The following is an 8,237-nucleotide window of genomic DNA, read 5'->3' as shown; positions in this document are numbered from 1 at the left end:
TTAAGTATCTCAACACATAAAAATGAATGGTATCTGCAACAAAAATCATTTTCATGGAGATAATTGTTGAATCTCTGAGGCTAGATGACTTCTCTAAAGAAAATAAGATACTTTGTCAACTTATGCTACCCCTGGATAAAACCTTTGGCAGATGTTAGACCTTCTACAGTTTTTCTAGGATATTAATGAATATCTGATTTTTTAGTATTAAAGACAGTGAAACTCTGGGTTAGGTGTTGGGCTGCAAGCCACAAGATCTGTGGTTCAAACCCACAAGCTGCTCAGAGAGAAAAAGATGAGGCTGTCTGCTTCTGCATATCTACAGTCTCAGAACTACGATATAGGGTCACTACAGTCAGAATTGGCTGGATGGCAAGGGGTTGGATGGCAGGGGATTGGGTATGCTAGTTTAATATAACTTTCTTTTTTCATTCAACTCTGTCTTAGGCTGTTGAAATAGATAGGATTCCCATGGTGCCCCCCCTCCCATAATAGTCCTGTCCCATAGTAATTCAATTAAACACTAAGTCCACATATGAAAAGACTTTGCAAATGGAAGCAACATTGTGATTCAAATGATTTTACAATAGTGATATTGCCTTGGATTATCACGGTGCGCCCTATGTTATCCAGCAGACCCTTTATAGGTTTAGAGAAGGAGGAAACAACCCAGGAATCAGAGGGAGGAGTTGGGAATGTAATCAGTAGCATGAAACAAAAGGACCTTCTATTAGTAGTATCATTGATCAACCCATGGTACTGTACTCATTTTTAAAACACAATTGAGAAAGGGAGATTGAACAAGTATAGGCTCATTACATATCACAATACGTGAATTATTTACTTATACAGAATAAATCCTTACACGACTGGATGCTATTTACACAAACAATGGGAGTTGGTTGTCAAGCAAAATGTACACTAATATTCACTGACAATGTCAATTTCAGATATGCCAGAATAATATATGTCTTCATACAGCAAGTAGAGCACTGAAGTAGTAGGTTAACGTTGTTCCCCTACTGACAGTTCAATACTCTTGGTACAGCTGTCTTCTGCTTCTACACATACCATGTGATTTCAGTTCTAAGCCCTCGGGTTACAGTATGTTTGAAACAAGGTCCAGTTCACCTCTTGAGGTTTCCACATTAGATCTCTCTGGTATGGCCTTTGCATCATGCTGTGCACCTTGAAGGTCCAGGATTTGATGTTCCTGTGCTCTATGGCACTGGGCCTGGGCCTGGGCCTGGGCCCCCAGGGAGTGTACACAAACTCAGGCCAATGTGACTTATTAGGTGCATATGACCAGGCACATTCCACACTGCGGGTCATTGAAAGTATTGCTAATAACTCCCCACCCCCTCCGCCACCCGCTAGGAAGTTTGGCCTCCTCCATTTTCTACCAACAGATATGCACTTGTCTTCTCCCAGATATGTGCGTTCCCTTTGCACCCTCATGACTTGACTTTCCCATCAGTATCCCTCATCCCTCTGTCTGTAGGGGGACCTCACCATAACTGTGCATGGCAGCCACTAAGGGTCAACTTCCACTCCCCCTATCTTGAAAAAGATCCCAGGTGAATTGAGGGCCCCTCCACCAAAGTGACCTTCGAGGTGCACCCACAGGGAGGATGGGGCATGGTTCATTGGTACCAGTCAGATTCTCTACCAAGCTGTCCAGCAGAATGGATGGACTTCAAGTCTGAGCCTGCACCCGTTCTGGTGCCTGTCTCTATAGCAGTGGATTCATACAGTTGTTGTCCTTTTGTGATTGACTAACTTCACTCAGCATAAGGGATTCCAGATGCCTCCATGGCATGGTGTGTTATTCATCACTACTTTTCAGGGATGCATAGTATCATATTGTGTATATATACCAACGTTTTTTTTTATCCATTCTTCTACTGTTGGGCCATTAGACCATTTCCAACTTCTTGCTATTGTGAACTCTGCAGCAATGAACATGGGAGAGCGTACATGTGTTCATGATCTGTCCCTTATTCCTTTGGGGTATACGACCAGCAGTGGTATCGCTGTGTCATATGGTATTCCTGTTGCTAATGGTTTTAGGAATCACCATATCAGTTTCCGCCGTGGTTGTACATATTCACAAGCCTGCCAGGAGTATATCTGAGTTACAATCTCTCCATAACCTTTCTAGCATTTGTTGTTTGTTTGCTTTTAAATGGCCAGTGGTGATGGGTATCTCACTGTAGCTTTGGCTTGCATTTCCTGGAGGGCTAGTGAACAGTCCCACCATATTTTAAAAAACAAAGAGATGTAAACAAGACAATCAACTAAACAACATTATTTGGCTTATCGTTGGGAGGCGAAAAATAAAAACAGACATAGTCATGAGATGCCGGTCCCTGTGTGATCCTGTCCAGCTTTGTCTTCCACAGCTTTTCTTCTTGTCTACTCCTAGAACTACACCACCTTCCTTTACGCAGAGTGATCGGTTTACAGTTTGATGGGGCAGGAAGTCCTAGGTTTGGGCAGCCAGCTCACCGAGGGCCCAGTCCTCTTCGAGCTCATTCAGATTGCTAGCAGAATTCCTTTTCTTACTGCCAGGCACGGGCCACTCTCAGCAACTGGAAGGCACGCTCATGTCCTTTTCCAGTAGATCCTTTTATCCCCAAGAAAGCCAGAGTAACCTACATCGTCCTCCTGATTTGAATCTCGAACTATATTCTGCTATGAGTCAGACAAGACAAACCCTCTGCTTTTACAATTATAATGAGATCAGGTCAGACCCAGCTATCTAATCTCCCTATTTATAACAACTGATCAAAGATCTGAATTAGAATTTCAAAGTTCAGTGTACCATGCAATAGAACCACAGGAGAAATGCCCAGGAAAGACGACCATGGAGTCATTTAGAGTTTTGATTGACCTTGCTTGGTATGACATCCATTTCTATATTGAATTTGGGTGGAACGTTGTTTAAGAGAAAAGACTAAATCGTATATTTCTTTTTTCTTTCCTGTAGTATCTTACACAGTCTACGTCTTCAAGTACAATTTTGCAAACACAGAAGCTATTTGTAAAATATTTGTTGACTAAACTAATGCCAATTATTTGTTCCTCACTCTGAAAGTTTACACAGCCGAGAGTGAGATCATTCTTCCTCCAGAACATACTCTGTGACCTGTGGATTGTGGCAGCACATCTTCAAATTTGAATCCCATAATCCACTTGCCAATTATGAGGGCTCCGGTAAAAACTGGTGGTATGATTTCATTAATGATGTCATTCATTGGACATGTTCTCTGAGAGAAACTATTTTTCAAATATTGGCATTAAAATAAATCACAAGAAATATGCTAGGCTTCCATTAATTTTGGCAAAGTATTTAGAATAAATGAATTAATTCATAAGATGACCCACAATCCATTTTTCCCAAGTGTATGCATTAATTACTTGTATACATATTTGCATTGCCTACTGGAAGGACAAGTGTATTTACATGTATATATGTAGCATAAATAAGTGTACTTGCTTTACAAGTACTATTACGCTACCAAGGAGCCCTGGTGGTGTAGTGGTGATGTGTTGGGTATGCTAATCATAAAGTCAACAGTTCGAAACCACCAGTCACTCCATGGGAGAAGGATGGGGCTTTCTACTCCTATAAAGAGTTATTGTCTCATAAACTCACAGAGGTAGTTCTACTGTGTTCTGTAGGGTCATTATGAGTCAGCATCAACTTCATGGAAGTGAATATCATACTAGCAAGATAAACTTGCAATTTTACAATCCTATCACATCAAATTTTGAGAAGGCTCAACATTTTGGAAACTCTAATGCTTCAGAACAAGGTTACCTGTCTCTTACTGTCTCAGGGGAAATTTGTTTGCTTCGAAATCTGCATATCATCAGGAACTTCAAAGCACAGCATTGTATCACGTGCCACCTCAGCATCTCTCTAGTCTCAATGAGATTTTTAAAACTTTATTCTCTTACCCTTTGTTTAATCCTAGAAGTTTAAATACTTATTCTTGTCTTCTCATGACATTGCTTTGCTGTTTGGGGCACCATGAAAATCAAAGCCATATAAGTTAATGCATTTTCAATTTAGGCATTTAATTAAGAAAAGAAACCTACTGTTTAATCAATACATAATCTTTAACCTATGTGCTTTCAGAAAACACATCATAACAAAGCATTATCTTCCAACCATGTAAGCCATGTATACTTGTATAATGTATTATAAAATGATCTTGCTGAGTCATGATGGAATAAATAAATTGGTATTACCTTAGTTTACCTATCTCCACAAAGTGTGCGATTCCCTCGATCTGAATATCCTAGAACTTGGTTTTGGGGAGATTAAAAACTCAGAACCTGTTTTTTCTCCATAATTATTTTTAAATCCATTTTGTTATTTTCTTATATATTTCGATTCACACTCTTTCACCCTATGCCTGCACTCCGAGTATTACTTTGCTGTCTCTAATTATAGTGGTTATATAAGGAGATCGATGTTGGATTCCGCCTGCTCCCACTCAGTAATCACAAGAAGAAGATTTTTAATTTTCAAAATTGACACAAAGTTACAAAAAAAGTTAACACAATGTTAAATATTTTTCTCCAAAAAGAGAATTGAGGCTGCACCAAATTAAAATCATATAAATATTTACTTGATATTGTAGATGTGATCATTTTATAGTGTCTCCCTAAGATTGTTGTTTTACTAGAATTTTTCTGCATTAAATAATTCATGAATAAGGAGACTATGAGCAATGACATGCAAAGCCTTTTTGCTGACATTAAAATGGTAGAAATCGGCTCACATCAATTGTAACGCAATATTAGCCAAATGCTCCCGAACCACCCTTTTCAAGTAAAGATATTAAAAACCAACAAACAAAGCAGAGAAGAACCAAAAACTTGAATTCTGAACCTCCCAGGTAGGAGAGACTCCCACCCCTCACCCTAGCCCAGCCAGACACAGACTGTTAATTTAGAGTTGGGAAACTTGGGCAAGGAGACCCAGAAAAACAGCATATTCTTGGCAGTTCTGATATGGCCCTGCCAGGTAATACCTCCAGCAACATCCAAGTCCATGGGATGGGAAGGTAAAGGTTTGATCTAAACCCTTGCTCCCCACACGTCTCCAACCACAAGACTGGATCACAGAAGACACCTGGGAGGGCAAATCTGGATCCTGGATCTGGGATCTGAGGGAATTGATGAAAGAGAACCCAGAGTTGGGAAATAATGGGGCCTTATCCCTCCTGGTGGTTCTTCAGTGGCCTCCTCCTGACCCTACAGTTTCTGTCATCTGGTCCTACCTCCCTGCAACTCTAGGCTTAAAAAGACACAGTCCACATATTGGTTCCGAGTCAAGGAAAGACAGTTTAGATAAGTGGTTCTCAATCTTTCTAATGCTGTGACCCTTTAATACAGCTTCTGATGTGGTGGTGACCCCCCCCCCCCAACCATAACATTATTTTCGTTGCTACTTCATCACTGTCATTTTGCTACTGTTATGAAACTGGTGACCCCTGTGAAAGGGTCGCTTGACTCCCAAAGGGGTTACAACCCACAGGTTGAGAACTGCTGCTTTCGATCCCCAGGCCCCATTCTGATCTTCACCTTGAATGGTTATGAAGGCTCCTATTAATCATTGGGGCAAAGACATCTTCATAGAGGGAGAATGGGCTAAGTTTCTTGGACTTTGTCTTATCCCTTCTTTCATGACCAATTGGTATTGGAAGACAGACCTGTCAGTCATTGACCTGCACTTGCTAGCAACCTCGTGACTGGGACCTTGACAAAAAATAGCAATGGGGAAAGTGGAGGCCTCTGGCCAGGCTGGGTCCCGACTCAGGGCCACCTTCCCAGAGGTTCTGTTGGCATGGCGGTGGTGGCCGTGCGGAGGGCATAAGATGGTGAGAGCAGCGACAGAAGGAGAACAGGCTGGAAGATCTGTCAGAGCAATTGGATGGGGACTTCCCCAAAATCCAATGCTGGTTTCACCATCAAAGGAATCAGAACAAGCCTCCAATGCTCAGGAAATTCTATGAAGCATGTGGAGATTCGCTTTTTATTTCTTCATGTTCTGCTATGGAATTCGATATCTCTGCTTGGCATCTTGGATCTGAGACACCCAGGGCTGGCATGTTTATTTGTATCAGCCTTTCCCCAGGGGGATTTATTACTATTATATCATGGAATTGGCCTTCTATTGGTCTCTCATGTTTACTCAGTATACAGACATTAAAAGAAAGGACTTCTTGATCATGTTTGTGCATCATTTGGCCACCACTGGACACAACACCATCTCCTAATGCAGCAAAATGTTCCGGGTGGGAACTCTAGTCCTGTATCTACATGATGCTTCAGACTTCTTGCTGGAGGCAGCCAAGTTGGCTAATTATTCCAAATATCAGAGGCTCTGTGACACCCTTTTTATGCTCTTCAGTGATTTTTTTTTCGGTGATTACTCTTCTAGTAATCTATCAATTCTGGAGTCTGAAGAATGACCCTCTTTGAGAGTTGGGAAATAATTGGACTCTAGCCCTCCTGGTGGCTCTTCAATGACCTCCTCCTCACCCTACAGGTTCTACATATCTTCTGGTGCTACCTAATTGCTCAAATTGCTTTCAAGGCCTTGATCGGAGGAAAGGTATCTAAGGATGTTTGCAGTGATGTGGAGAGCAGCTCAGAGGAAGACAACAACCTCCAAATCCCCCATGGTAGCAGCCCCGGCAATGGTGCCTATCAGTTCAACAATAAAATGGGAGGCAACTATTGGGTTGGTATGGGGACTTCTGCACACATGGACTTGCATGGCCACTGGCCACCTACTCTTCTCAGACCTCCCCATACCTTAGCTAAAGGAACTGTAAGCACTGAGGAAAAGCAAGCAAATATTTTCACTTAAAAACAGCAACAACAAATGCTGTCATTTTGTACTTCAGAGCCTCCAGTCCTTTCAGTAATGTTATTTGGGGATGTGTGTGTGCGTGTGTGTGCAGCTATGTGTGGAGCCCATTTCCTGGGGAGGGGTAGATTTCTGAACTAGGTCAACTGAGCTTTGAGTAGCCACCGTTGTCCTAACCTGAACCCCAGATTTCTCTATGTGTCCTGAATGAAGCTGCCCTTGTTGACTTGCCCATCCCTATTGTCCATGGCTCTTGAGATCCTAAGACCCTGTACCATCTGAATGGAGTAGCCAAATTCAGTTTCAGGTTTCTGCGCTGCTTCTTCATCAGAACTGGAGCACTACTCCTAATGGTGTTATATGGATACAGAGCATCATGGACGCATGGATGGCCAGGACAGTTGTGGGCCCTCCCAGGTTGCCCTGCCTGCCATCTGGTTGTGACAGGGAAAGTACTCAGATCCTGCTTCTTTACTCAATGGCACACAAGGAGGGGTGGTGAGAGAGGTGAAGGCGAGGGGCAGCTATTAGCCACTGGGTGAGCTGTTAAGGTTTTATATTATTGTTTACTCTTCTGTGATTAAAAATGCTTCAAGTTTAAAAAAAATACTAATGAACTCGCCATCAATCCTTTCTCAGAATTGGATATAGCCACACATTCCAGCCCGCCCCCCTGAAGTTTCAACAGCTACCACTAGCTCACCAACACCTCACCAAAATCCAACAGTCAATATAACTCACTGCCATCAAGTTGATGCTGAACCATCAGGACCCGATAGGAACAAACTCTTCCCTCTGAGTTTCTGAGGCTGTAACTCTTTATGGGTGAAGAAAGTCCCGTCCTTCTTCTAAGGAGTGGCTGATGGTGTCCACTGCTGACTTTGCAGATTACAGTCAATGTGTAACCATTACACCACCAGGGCTCCCGGCAACGAGTGCACAGGGACTATTATCCCCTCTAATACCACATGACCAACAAACAGAGACCAACATAACAGAAAAATAGTACAATGGCTCAGAAACAATAGGATATTTCAGTGCAAACGAGAAAGCAAGAAAAGGCCACACAAATGAGTGGCCAAAAACACAGACCACAGAACAACTTCCAGATGCAGAAAAGGCACTAGAGCTACCTATTACGAGACTTCAGAAGAAGGATGTTCCGCTGCAAACAATGGATGGAGGGGGGAGGAATCAATGGAGCTACAAAAAGAAAAGAAAAAAAACAACTAGAATGTAGGGAAACATGGTCAAATAAATTTGACAGTAAATGAAAAATTAGGAATAATTCAACAACTCCAAATAGAAAGCCATAAGAAAAAGCACTGAGATATTAAAACTAAATTAC

General features: G+C 42.0%; 1 pseudogene; it reads left to right on the top strand.

Annotated features, from left to right (window-relative positions):
* The first annotated feature begins 5,919 nt into the window (after window positions 1-5,919).
* LOC101659225 lies at window positions 5,920-6,889 on the top strand (annotated as a pseudogene).
* The last annotated feature ends 1,348 nt before the right edge of the window (window positions 6,890-8,237 follow it).

Source organism: Echinops telfairi, unplaced genomic scaffold, assembly GCF_000313985.2.
Source record: "Echinops telfairi isolate 266 unplaced genomic scaffold, ASM31398v2 ScPeMD7_7427;HRSCAF=8465, whole genome shotgun sequence".
Classification (NCBI taxonomy): domain Eukaryota; kingdom Metazoa; phylum Chordata; class Mammalia; order Afrosoricida; family Tenrecidae; genus Echinops; species Echinops telfairi.
Note: the sequence above shows the minus strand (reverse complement) of the source record. Positions and strands in the feature narration are given on the sequence as shown.